Source organism: Manis pentadactyla, chromosome X, assembly GCF_030020395.1.
Source record: "Manis pentadactyla isolate mManPen7 chromosome X, mManPen7.hap1, whole genome shotgun sequence".
Taxonomy (NCBI): Eukaryota; Metazoa; Chordata; class Mammalia; order Pholidota; family Manidae; genus Manis; species Manis pentadactyla.
The window spans coordinates 109,090,257-109,103,260 of record NC_080038.1 but is presented as its reverse complement, the minus strand read 5'-3'; the positions used below and the strand labels follow the sequence as shown (position 1 = coordinate 109,103,260).

The following is a 13,004-nucleotide window of genomic DNA, read 5'->3' as shown; positions in this document are numbered from 1 at the left end:
TCTCTTTGGTATCTGTCAGCTGGAACTAAAAAAACACACTGCTCCCTCACTGTTCAAGGAATGTTCTTACGCTATGTAAGTCACCATTAATGCAGAAATAACAATCTTTAACATTAAAAATTTATATTTGTGATTTACATTAATTTCCACAGAATGGTACTTGGCATTGTTTGCTCTTATGATTAAATCACTTATCGTAAAAACACTGCCCTAGATGGAAGATGAGAAAAGGCTACACAAGTAGGAACACAAAACATGAAGGTATAAATTGCCTTCAAATTCATGTCTGCTATAAATGGTTAGAAAACAAATTTCATATTCCTGTTTAGAATCCAAACTGAAGTGTAATTATAAGATAATGACAGTTATTTTCTCATGTGATATATCAACAAGCTATGACAGTAGTTCCCAAAGTTGGAATCTGTTCAGATTTGCAGCAATATGTGTTAGTCTATGTGTATAGTTTTACAAGGTGACTGTATGAAATGAACAACATATTTGTTTTGGGTAAGAGTTCCAATTATATTGGTTTACTAAACATCACACCAAAAATCATTGAATAATGTGAACAGAGAAAGTATTCATGGACAAGAATACAAGCTTCTACTCTCATATAAAATTGTGGAAAATATCAATTTATAAGTAGTATAAAAATTAGGGAAGTTTCACAAGAAAAATAAAATTATAAGACTATATAATTCACATTTCCTTTTATCTTAAATTTTTAGTTTTTCTCCTTAGAACTAGTTAGTATGAACTAAAGTAAGAATAGTATCTAAAAGCAACACTCAGAGACAGAAACTACTATTTTAAGGTGGTAGTCAAGAAAACTTTACTTTCTCTCTAGACAAAAGACCAATTATAACCATAAAATAACCAAAGTGAAGAGTTATGTAAGAAAGAGGTAAAAATTCAAGAAAAAAATGCATGAAAGAAAGTGGTATGAATTGTTTTATAATATCACTCCTCAAAAGAGGACATGAAAAGGGTAAAAAAAATTGAAGTATCATTGAAATTAAGACAATATCCCAGGAACACAATATAATTCTGAGGAATACCATCCAGATATAAAGCATTTTGAATGAAATTAAAATAATACACTAAGAGTCAATTATAGAGAGACCAATGTAATTTTGTGGGATATAAGCCAATGAAAATGTGAAGCTGTCATTTCTCACTGAATGGATACCTGAGAGTATTATGTCAGCCATGAAACAAATTGAGGAAACATAATAGTATCACCTAATGTTAAAATGCAATTAAGATAGAAAATTGTTGATTTTTTATCAGTAAAAGCTAAGCCACTGGTATGGAATATAGGAGTGAGTAGTTAACAGATAATTCCAAAAAGGATGGAAAAAAGGAAAACCCATTAAGAAAAAAATGGGCAAGTACTCATGAAATGGGGATTCCAAATCTGGGTAACTGACATGCCTGATGAAAAGAAAAAAAATCCCACAAATATAGCAATAACAAAATATTCCCACATATGAAAGAAGGAAATCTACCAAAAGTGACAGAAGTTCTGAGTCTCCAAATCAAATAGCTTCACTCTTCAACGAAAAGTTTATAATGGCAAAAAATACAGAGATATTTCTGATTATTTCACTTTTTTGAAATGGAGAAAGACTATTAAAGATGCTCAGATAAAGAAGTTCCCTGTAGCAGTAAGATGTTTTTGGCTACAAGGAAAAGAATAAGTGGTTTAAAAATAGGTGTTTTAATTTTTATTGGCTTGTTATTTTGTTTTGTTTCTGTTTTTATTTTCCTCACATTACAAAGAAATCTGAGAGAGGCTCTTCCAGAGTTGGTACAATGACTTAGTGATATCCACAGGGATCTGAGCCCTCTCTTTCCTTTTACATCACCATACTTTGCAGGGAGACTTTCGTCTTCAGTTTTGTCTCCCATGGTCACATGGCTATTACATCATCTCCCATCACATTTTTACACAGCCATACCCAAAAGTAGGAATGGGGATAGAGACCTTCTTGTTTGTTTGGTTTTTTCCTTTCCTCCCCTCCTCCCTCCCTCCATCCTTCCCTTCTTTCCTTCTTTCCTTCTTTCCTTCTTTTCTATATATTTTTGTTTGAATAGATGTTTTAGAAGGATAAAGGATGGAGGGGTGATGGTATTCATCATTTTTACTTAAGGTTTGTTTAATTTAAGTTTAATGTTAATTCCATGCAGTTTCAGTAAGACAATACAGATTCTGTATCTGTGGCTCCAGTCAGATATCCAGTAGTACAAATTAGCTTCAAGTTACAATACTGAACAAAAGAAATCGACTGAATGAAGGGGAGTGGGCAGACCCAGGGGACAAGGAAGGCGACGAAACAAAATATTGAACACCCATGCTGGGTTTTCCATACTGCTTTCAATGCCTACCTGCTTAAGAGGAAGAGTAAAGGTAGGCAAGAATGAGCAGGCACGGATTATTGAACTGTTATTGGCATCATGCTTTTCAGCAACATTTCAGCAGAATTTGAAGCACTTTTTACAGGAAAACAATTACAACAACTTCCCAAACAAGTTTTAACCCCTTCTAGCTAACACCCAATTAATTTCAAACATTTGTATAAAATTTGTTTTAAACAATTAGAAAAAGGAAAATGATACATTTATGCCTCCACAGTATAATTAACCTCTCTCTCAGATGCTTGCACCACTTAGAAGTCTGAGGGCTTTTAAATGTGATTTCCATTTCTAACAGTGATCTAGCCACAACTGGCAGTAGATAATACAGTAATACTGAAAAAGTATCTATGCTGTCCTGTTAAATGTCTTAAGGAAACTAAAAGCTTGAACCAGTAAAATCCACAGAAATTTGCTCTTGCCTTTTATGAACTTTGAAAAACTTTTTTAAAAAAAGAGCAGGAACCTAAATTCTGAGACCAAATGTAAAAGTTAGATTTGGTGGTTCTCAGTGACAACAGGAAATTTCTGGAGGGATGGGGTGGGATGGAGCAGGGTGATTGGAGATGGTTCTCTTGTTGGCTTGTAGGTCTCACTGATTTCATCTTCCGCATCCTGCAAAAATTGTTTATTCTGTTTTTCACCATCAGCCTGCATGTCTGGAATCCACACTGTCAGATTATCACATGCCAACTGCATGATAAGTATAGAGCCCTTACAGCTTTCTTCACTCAGCATATCCATTTCTGCAGTTGCATCATCAAAAGCTGCTTTTGCCAACCTCCAGGCACATTTAGGTGAATTAAGAATTTCATAGTTGAATATGTGAAAATTGAAAATAAGACCTAAGTGAATGGGATGTATTAGTGGAAGTTCTATCAGTGCAGTATTCTTAACAGTTTTAAAGCGATTGGGCTGTTCTCGTCAACCTCCTTTCTGTGGCAAATTCAGCCAGATGTCTGTCCTAGTCCCCTTACATTTTTTAATAGAAAACCATGGACTCGCCAGTGTTAGCTGCTGGAATGAGGTATTTGTACAATAAAACAAAACTGTCACAAACAGATTAAGTTTTTAGCTCAATCACAACCGTTTGCCAATATTCCCAAACCATTCTTAGTTTGCTCCTCCCTTATCTTCTTCTTTCTGTTCAATGCTGCTGACTATTCTACAAGGAGGATCGTTTAGCTCTGATCTCATTTGTATATGCAATGGATAGGAGGCTTCTTTTATCAGCAGTCAACTCCACATCCATTCGTGCTACTTTCTGGATTAATTCCACCTGTTTGTCCTATCCCTCAGCCTGCTCAGACAACTTCACCTAGTATACCACATCCTCCTGATTACCCATAGCAGCAGTGCGGTAGGGTCTGCACAATAGATGGAAGCAAATAGTATCTTTGATCATCTCAGCATCTCGCTCCATGTCTGGGCAGTCCATTTATCTTTATTAGTGAGGAAAATCTTTCTTAGAACATTCTAGCAAAATTCTCCATACATCTCTTCAGCTAGAACAAGGCCATATTACACACTAGCTCTAATGGAGGCTGGGAAGTGAGTACCTGACATTTTCATGCTTTATGACCAAAGATGGACTCATGGCAAGTAAGAAGTGAAAGGGAATTATTGGCTAATGGGTAGGTCACTAAAAGCATGTGCTATAGTAAACTACCAAGGGAAAAAAAACAATTGGGCCATTGTGAAATTTTCACCACCACCAGATGCCAAATGTAGGAATAATATCAGAGGAATTTTTATAGACTATATATATATATATATATACATATGCATATATACATATGTACTTAAAAGCACAGTTCATGCCTATATAATTTAATGAATTTTTACACAATGAACATACTTATGAAGTTTCCACCCAGATTAAGAAATAGAATATTACCAGCACCCCAAAATACCCTGTGGTATGTACTGTTGTCTCTTTTAAGTGGACAAATATACACAGGTTCATTTCTAGATTGTTTTGTGTCACTGGTCTATTTGTATTTTTTCTCACTAACACTACAATGCTTTAATTCCTGTAGTTTGATATAAACTTTAATATTCCACAGAGTATGTGCTCAAACTTTTTTACCGTAAGATTTTAGCTTTTTTTTTTACTTTTGCATTTCCATGTCATTTTTAAATTTGTTTTGTCCATATCAATATGTAAAAATACTTTTATGATCTTAATTAGAATTGCACTGAAATTATAGATTTTTTGCAAATTGACATTTTTACACTGAGTTTCCCAATCCAAGAGCAAGAATTATGCCTGTGTATATGTGTTCTTCATTTTGCCTAATGGTCCACAGTTGTGTTGATGTTGTGCACAATTTTTGTAAAATTTATTTCTACCATTTGATCTTCAGTACAATTTTAAGTGACTTTAATTTTTTCCAATTTTTGTGTGTGCTTATATTGGTCCTTCATCCAGTGATCCTCATGAATCATTTGTCAATATTTAATTTATTTTATCCATGTAGAGTACATTCTTGCAATGGATTTTCTTAGTTTTTCTTTGTCTTAAAAAAGTGTTTATTTCTCCTTTATTTGTGAAAGACATTTCACTTGGTAAAGAATTCTTGACTGGCATTTTTTTCTTGTACATCATTTTACAAATGTCTCTAGCCCTGCATAGTTTGCACTTAAAAACCTGATATATCATTATTCTCCTCTGTATGTAAAATATCTTTTTTCCCCTGGCTGCCTTCATGATTTTCTCTTTATCTTTGATTTTTGACAGTTTAATTATGAGGTGTTCCAAGTGTTTAAGTATGTTTTTTTTGTTGGTATTTATTTTGCTTCCTGTTCTGTGAGTTTCTTGGCTGTGTAGACCAGTATTTTTATTTTTTGGAAACATTTGGCCATTATTTCTTCAAATATTTCTTCTGCCACATTCTCTCTCATTTCTCCTTCCAAGATTCCAATTATAGATATGTTAGATCATTTGATATTGTCCCCTTCTCCTAGAACTCTTGGATGCTCTGAGGGCTTTTTATTTCTTTGGTTATTGTAACTTTTTTTCTCTTTGGTGAACCTACCTTCAAGTTCAGTGACTCCCTGAGTCATGGCTAATGTACTGATGAGACTATTGAAGGTATATTTTTCTTTTTGTATTTTTTATTTGATCCTTTTTTATAGTTTCTATCTCTGCCAAAATCCTCCATCTGTTCCTATATGTCATATATCTTTTCCACTAGCATAGGAATTGTAAAACTGCAGCCAACAACCTGTTTTTGTAAATAAAATTTTATGGGAACACAGCCATACTTTTTTGTTTGCATATTGTTTATAGCTGCTTTTGTGCTACAATGACAGAACTGAGCAGTTGTGATAGAGACCATATGGCCAGTGAGGCTTAAAATACTTACTATATGGTCTTTTAAAAAAAAGTTTCTAACTCTTGGACTAGAGAATTTAATATGTTAATCATAGGTATTTTAAATTCCTTGTCTTTTGATTCCAATATCTAAGTCAAATTGGCATCTTATTCTGTTGATTACTTTTTCTTTGACAGTGTGTTTTCCATATTTTTCTTTCTATGTTATATATGTATTTGTTGAAAACCAGACATCTATGTTAAACAGTAGACATAGGGATAAACATATTTATGCCTTAAAGTGAGCATGCTTATTCCTTTTCTAGGCCATTTGTTGTGCTGACTTTGGGTTTCACCATTGTTTACCCTCAGTGTAGCAATTTCCAAATCCTTCTACTGTTACCTTTCTTAGCATGGGGCTGCTTAGATTTTTTTTTCTGTATTTGTTCCACTCTCAAGTTTGTATTTTCCATTTATACCTGTACCTCAGAGAAGGTGTCTTTTCTGCTCTCATCTCTATACTAACATACAATTACTGTTACTAGTTACTTAACACTGGGGAAACTGGGTTACAGGTAGGGGTACATTCTAGTCTGTTCTCAATCTTAGATACTTTATTCCTGGACTTTGGAGATGGGTTTTCTCAGTTATCCTGTCTCTTCTGCCAGTATCAGGTTATGTGTAATAATTTAGGCCCAGGATATTTCTTTACCCTTAATACTAAGGTAGTTTGGGTTTTTTTGTTCCATTTCTTGATGCACAACTGGTTTTCAACTATGGCATGAGGGTGACAGGGTTTATTTGGTGCCCTTTACTTACTGGCTTAAGCTTTTGTTTCACAGGGAAGATAGTAGAGAAGGATCCAGGTAGGACTTCATATCTTCCCTCAGTAGCTGCTGTTTCACTTCCCCAAGCTTTTACACCCAGAAATTGAAATGAATTTTAATGTAGTCTAATCTGAGATCCTTCCCTGTAAGGGTAAATTACATGAAAATAGTTAAACATAGCTTTGTCACAAAATAAGCTAGTTATTCCCTTATTAAAAGTAGTACAATTAAGATTTTAGAACAATTTACTATTAATATTATGAAAATAACACAGAAAATGGTTACATGTTCAACCGATTGAAGTAACCACCATCAACCCAAACAGGAGCATACACTTCCATGTATCTTTTTCATGCTCATTATAGATACATGTCATTAAGTACTGTATCATAGAAACTGGCATTGAATAAGAGATTTGGGCATTCCTATATTTCAAGAAAGTTTGTTTATAGTATTATTTTTTTAATTTTTAATATAATTTTGTTCTCTTCAGGTACACAAATTATGCATACATATTGTCCCAATTAGCTATCATGTCCTATAGAAACTTTAAAGATCTTTTATTCTTTTCCATTTTATTTTGTTCATTTTCCTTATACTAGTCTTCCATGTCCTTAACTCTGTTTTCACTTATATCTGCTATTGTTTCCTGCTTGTTATTTACCTTTTCTTTTAGTAATACTTTTATTTTTCTTTCTTCTTCTTTCTGTTTTTTATCAACTCACAGCTGAAGTCCTTCTGTTTTTTCTTAATCACTTCCTTTTGGAAACCTTATTTTCTTTGACATATTATTTCAAATAAACAGCTTATTTTTAAATTGATATTGAGATTTTTAAAAATTTGCTATGTTCTAGTTCTGGTGTATATCTGCTATGAATGGATTTTTTTCTCTGCTTTTCATTGTTTTTCTTGTATACAATTGGTTTCAGTAAGGAGTATAAGGCAGAAGTACCTATTCTTCACTATCTTTAACACCTTTGAAGGCTTACAAACTAACATACATGGCTCATTAGGGCGGATACTCCAAGAGTTAAAGGGAAACTTAGTTCTAGGTCTGTGAAAAGACAGAGGCTAGAAAAACAGTCCAGCCATATTACTCCTGGGTCTTGCTGATGCTCTGGGTGATATCTGAGCTTGTGAACTCTAAGAGCTGAGTAGTAAGAACTGCCAACTTGGAACCCTACACATGTGGCATCCTTGGCTGAAGTTACCATTCAGGGAATGATTTCTTTTTATAAAGAAATACAGTTGCTGTATCAAAATTGGATTGGTTAAAAATAAAGTGTACATAACAGTTTTCATCACTTATACTAAATGCCCAATTAATGTTAAATATTAAATTAGTAATTTCTTAACTCTTTGGAGAAGGAACCCCTATTTATTATTAAAGGGCATATGTTATATTCCTACATATTATAATTTTGTGAAGGAAGAGGCAATGGAAATAGTGGAATGATCAGGTTTCATTTCAATTTTCTAATTAAATTCTTAGGAATGTACTATGTTAGAGCTCTGGGACTCATGCTTGTAAGGAATGGAGGCACCCTTACTAAGGAATGAATGGCAGATTTGCTATTGATTGAATATGTGAGATTCAAGTCATTAACTGAATAAATGAAAGAAATGCATTAATTTGCATGCTATGTTTATAGAGTTCACAATAGTTACACTTAAAAATATTCTAAAATTGCAGAAATAAAAATGAAATATAATAGTATTGGGAGGCTTTAACATATAGGTGTAAAAACTCTTAACAAAATATCAGCAAACTGAACTCAACAACACATTAAAAGGATCATACATCATGATCAAGTGGGATTTATCCCTGGAATACTAGGATGGTACAACATACACGAATCAATAAATGTGATACACCACATTATTAGAATGAAAGATAAAAATCATATGATCATTTCAAAGATGCAGAAAAAGCATTTGACAAAATACATCATACTTTCATGACAAAAACCCTCAAGAAATTGGGTATGAGAGAACATTAAAGGCACATACAACAAACCCACACAAAACATTATATGCAACAATGAAAGGTTGATAGTTTTTCCTCTAAGATCAAGAACAAGACAAGGATGCCTATTTTCCCCAATCTTTTCAACATAATATGGAATGCTCTAACCAGAGAAATTAGGCAAGAAAAAGAAATAAAAGGCAACCAAATTGGAAAGGAAGAAGTAAAATTATGTTTATAGACAACATTGAATTATATGTAGAAACCCATACAAATTCCGCAAAAAAACTCTGATATACTAAAAAACAAATTCAGTAAAGTTGAAGGATATAAAATCAACACACTAAAATTAGGTGCACTGCTATATACTAGCAATAAACTATCTGAAAAGGAAATTAAGAAAACATTCCATTTACAATAGCATAAAACACATAATACTTAGTGATAAAATTAACCAAGAGGCAAAAGACGTAAACTGAAAATTACAAAACACGGACCCATGAACTTAAAAGGACATAAATAAATGAAAAAACATACAGTGTTCATGGATTGGAAGACTTAATATTAAGGTGACTATATTACTTAAAACAATCTATAGATTGAATATAATCCCTATCAAATTCCTAACACCTTTTTTAGCAGAAATAGAAAAATCTACTCTAAAATTCATATGAAATATAAAATCTCTGAATAGTCAAGACAACCTCGAGAAAGAATAATTAAGTTGGCAGATTCATAATTCTTTACTACAGAGATTTAGTAATCAAAATATTGTGGTACCGGCATAAAGACAGTCATAAAGATCAATAGAATGGAAATAAACCCTTGCATATATGAGCAAATGATTTTTGACTAAGTTTCCATGACCATTCAGAGGGAGAAAAGACAGTCTTTTCAACAAATGGTGTTGGAATAACTGGATATTCACACATAAACAAATGAAGTTGGTCTCCTACCTCATACCATATACAAAAATTAACTCAAAATGTATCAAAGACCTAAATGTAAGAGCTAAAGCTATAAAATGCTTAGAAGAAATCATAGGGAAATGATTCAGGGCATTGGATTTGGTGATGATATTTTGGATATGACACCAAAAGCACAGGCAATAACAACAAAAAATAGATAAATTTAGATTTCATCAACAGTAAAAACTCTTCTGCATCAAAATGCTTATCAAGAAAGTGAAAAGATAATCCACACAATAGGGAAAATATCTGTGAACTATATATCTGTTAAAGGTCTATATAACCATAATATATAAAGTATTCATTACTCAGAATATATAAAGAACCCTTGCAGCTCAAGACCCAAAAGATAAGCAACCAATTAATGGGAAAGGACTAGAATAAACATTTCCCCAAAGAAGATATACAAATATCCAGTGAGTACATGAAAAAATGCCCATTATGACTGATTGTTACAGAACATAAATCAACACACAATGAGAGCACTTCACACCCATTAGAACAGCTACTATTTAAAAAAAAAAAACAGAAAATCACAAGTGTTAACAAGGATGTGGAGAAATTGGAAGCCTTGTACATTGCTGGTGGGAATATAAAATAGTGCAGTCGCCGTGGAAAACAGTATGGTGTTTCCTCCAAAAATTACAGAATTACTACATGATGCAGGAATTTCATTTCTGGGTATATATGCAAAAAAGTGAAAGCAGCTATTCAAACAGATATTTGTACATGCATATTTATAGCATCACTACTCTCAATAGCCAAAATTTAGAAGAAACCAAATGTCCATCAATGAGTAAATGAATAAATAAAAGGTGGTATATACATGCAGGGGAATATTTAGATTTTAAAACAGCTGAAAATTTGACACATACTACAACATGAATGATGCTTGAAAACATTATGCTAAGTGAAATAAGCCAGACACAGAAGGACAAATACTGTATTATTCTAGTAATAGAGGTACCTATAATAGTCCAATTTATAGAGAAAGGAAATAGAATAGTGGCTGCCAGGTGCTGAGGGGAAGAAGAAATAGCAAGTTATTGCTTAATGGGTACAGAGTTTCAGTTTAGGATGATGAAAATGTTCTAGAGATGGATAGTGGTGATAGTTCGTACAACAAAGTGAATGTAGTTAATGCCCTTGACTATATACTTAAATGTGGCTAAAATCGTAAATTGTAGGTTATATACAGTTTACCACAATAATAAAAGTCAGTCTTTACCCAAACCAAGATTACAGTCATGAATTATGATTGGCATTAGAAGTAGTGGTGAGAAAGATTCTCTGGCCAAATTCTATTCAGACTCCTCTGAGCCCTCTTATTTATGAGGCCTCAAACTTAACTTACAAGAACTGCACAACTTATTTCATCCATCCCTTCCACATATTAAAAAAGACTTGAAGAAACACTAGTTTCTGGTTTTTAGAATAGTTTCTAACAGCTCAAAGCTGTATCTCTAGGATGATGACTCCAACCCCCTTAGGTTCCTGTCTGAGAAAGCTGAAGGCTGCCAGAATTTACTGTTTGTTCCAGTCAACACCTGAAGATAGGGCTCCTATCTCCCAATCTCTGTAGGACCATAGGAGCCTAACTTCAGTAAGTACCAATTAACAAACCCAGATGATATAATTACATTAACTAACCCCTCTTGCTTTCTTTTTGTACATCTCTACTTCCTTGACTCTGTTCAAGCCTCCACCACGTTTCCTCCCCATTGCCTCAATTATTCCTTTAAAATGCCCAGTCACTGTTACACAAAGTTGAATTCAGTTCATGCTGAATTTTTTTCCCTATTGTAATAGTATTACTCAATAAAATCTATCCTTATCACTTTAACTACCATCTGGCTTTGTTTACCTTTGACAGTGATTAAAAGCATGGAATATAGACTACATGATTTCAAATCCCAGCAGAGTCACTGGTTGTAGAACCTTGGCCAAGTCACATACCATTTTTGTATCTCAGTTTCCTCATCTGAAAACAGGAATAATTATAGTAGGTTTGCAGACGGGATTACATGAGCTAATCCATGTAATTAACTTAGAACAGTGCCTGGGACATAGTTAAGGCTACGTAATGGTTTTTCTTAATCACTATCACTGTTCCTCAACAACATGCTTCATAGAACATGGTGAAAAACTGAAACAGGGGGAAATATTTATGTCAAACAGTGGGTATATATAGAGTTCTTATAAATGAATAAAAAGTAAATGAATGTTCTGATAGAAATATTTGCAAAAAGCAGGAACACACAATTCATAACAAAAACAAAACTGTCGATATATGAAAAAACCTTTGATCAAACAATCAAAGAAATGCAAAAACAAAACAAACCCAAAAATAAATAAATAAATATATAAATAAAAACCAGCAATGAGATATTTTTGTCCTTTGTGAGTCTGGCAAAGATAAAAGAATAATAGAGAAAATTAAAATATCCAGCACTGGTGAGCAAAGAGGAAAATGAACATTCATTCTTGGTCTCTTAAAGTTATACAATAGTAAAACTTTTCAGAAAGCAATCTGCCAAGAAGTATAAAACTTCTATGTGTATATGTACTCCAAGCAATTCCCCTACTAGGAAACATCTTTAGGAAATTATCTGGAAAAAGGAAAAATATGTGTAAAAATAGTGGCCTTTGCATTGCCTATAAATGCAAAAAAAAAATTGGGAATAACTTAAATGCCTATCTTTTTGGGTTTAAAGAGATCATAATTCCACTTAAGAGAATGTCAGCAAGCTATTTACAAATGATGCTAATTTTACTTACTGAATAAAATTCATTGACTAGAAAAAATGTCCACAATACGATGATGCATGAAAAAGCAGACTGTGCAACAGAATGTGAAAGGTAGTTATATGTCTGGTTGGCAGGATTGCACTGGTTTAATAAAAAGTTCCAGTTTTTTGTATTATTTTACAAGCATTTACTTTTGTAACCTGAAAAAAATATTGAAAATGAGAAAATTGGCTTAGTCTTAAGTAGTGGGTAAAGAGTGAATATGGAATCCTTAGGACAAAAGCAGTGAGATTAAACCAAGTGCCTGCAAAAAATCTCACTTCCCCAGCATTATATAGTAGGAACATTGTCAAGGAACATTCTACCAGAGTTCAGTTAAAAATTTATCTGTGGCCTTAGGAAAATTTGGAGAGCCATGGTACTGGTCAAAAACATAACTTGTTTTTTTCACTAGGGCTAGGGACTAAAATAAAAGAGTATGAAGAGAAGGCTTTTCCACCTCAAGTGATGCCACCATTGTTGAGAAAATAAGAGACTTTGAATGATTTGAGGAGAAGATGTCTGAAAAGTTAATGAAGAGAACAATACATTAATATATTTCATCTTTACAATAACCCTATGATGTAAGGACTGATTTTTCCTACTTTGCAGATAAGGAAACTGATGTACAGAGAGGACAGGTAGTTGCCCAAGGTCATACAATTATTTATTAAATTATTTATTACTTATTAAATACCCTAGTCTGAGGTGTCTATATAGATACA

The 13,004-nt window shown here is 33.2% G+C and overlaps 1 pseudogene; it reads right to left on the bottom strand.

The window, feature by feature from the left end:
- Window positions 1–2,907: 2,907 nt before the first annotated feature.
- On the bottom strand, window positions 2,908–3,763 carry LOC130681808 (14-3-3 protein epsilon-like; annotated as a pseudogene).
- Between the last annotated feature and the right edge of the window lie 9,241 nt (window positions 3,764–13,004).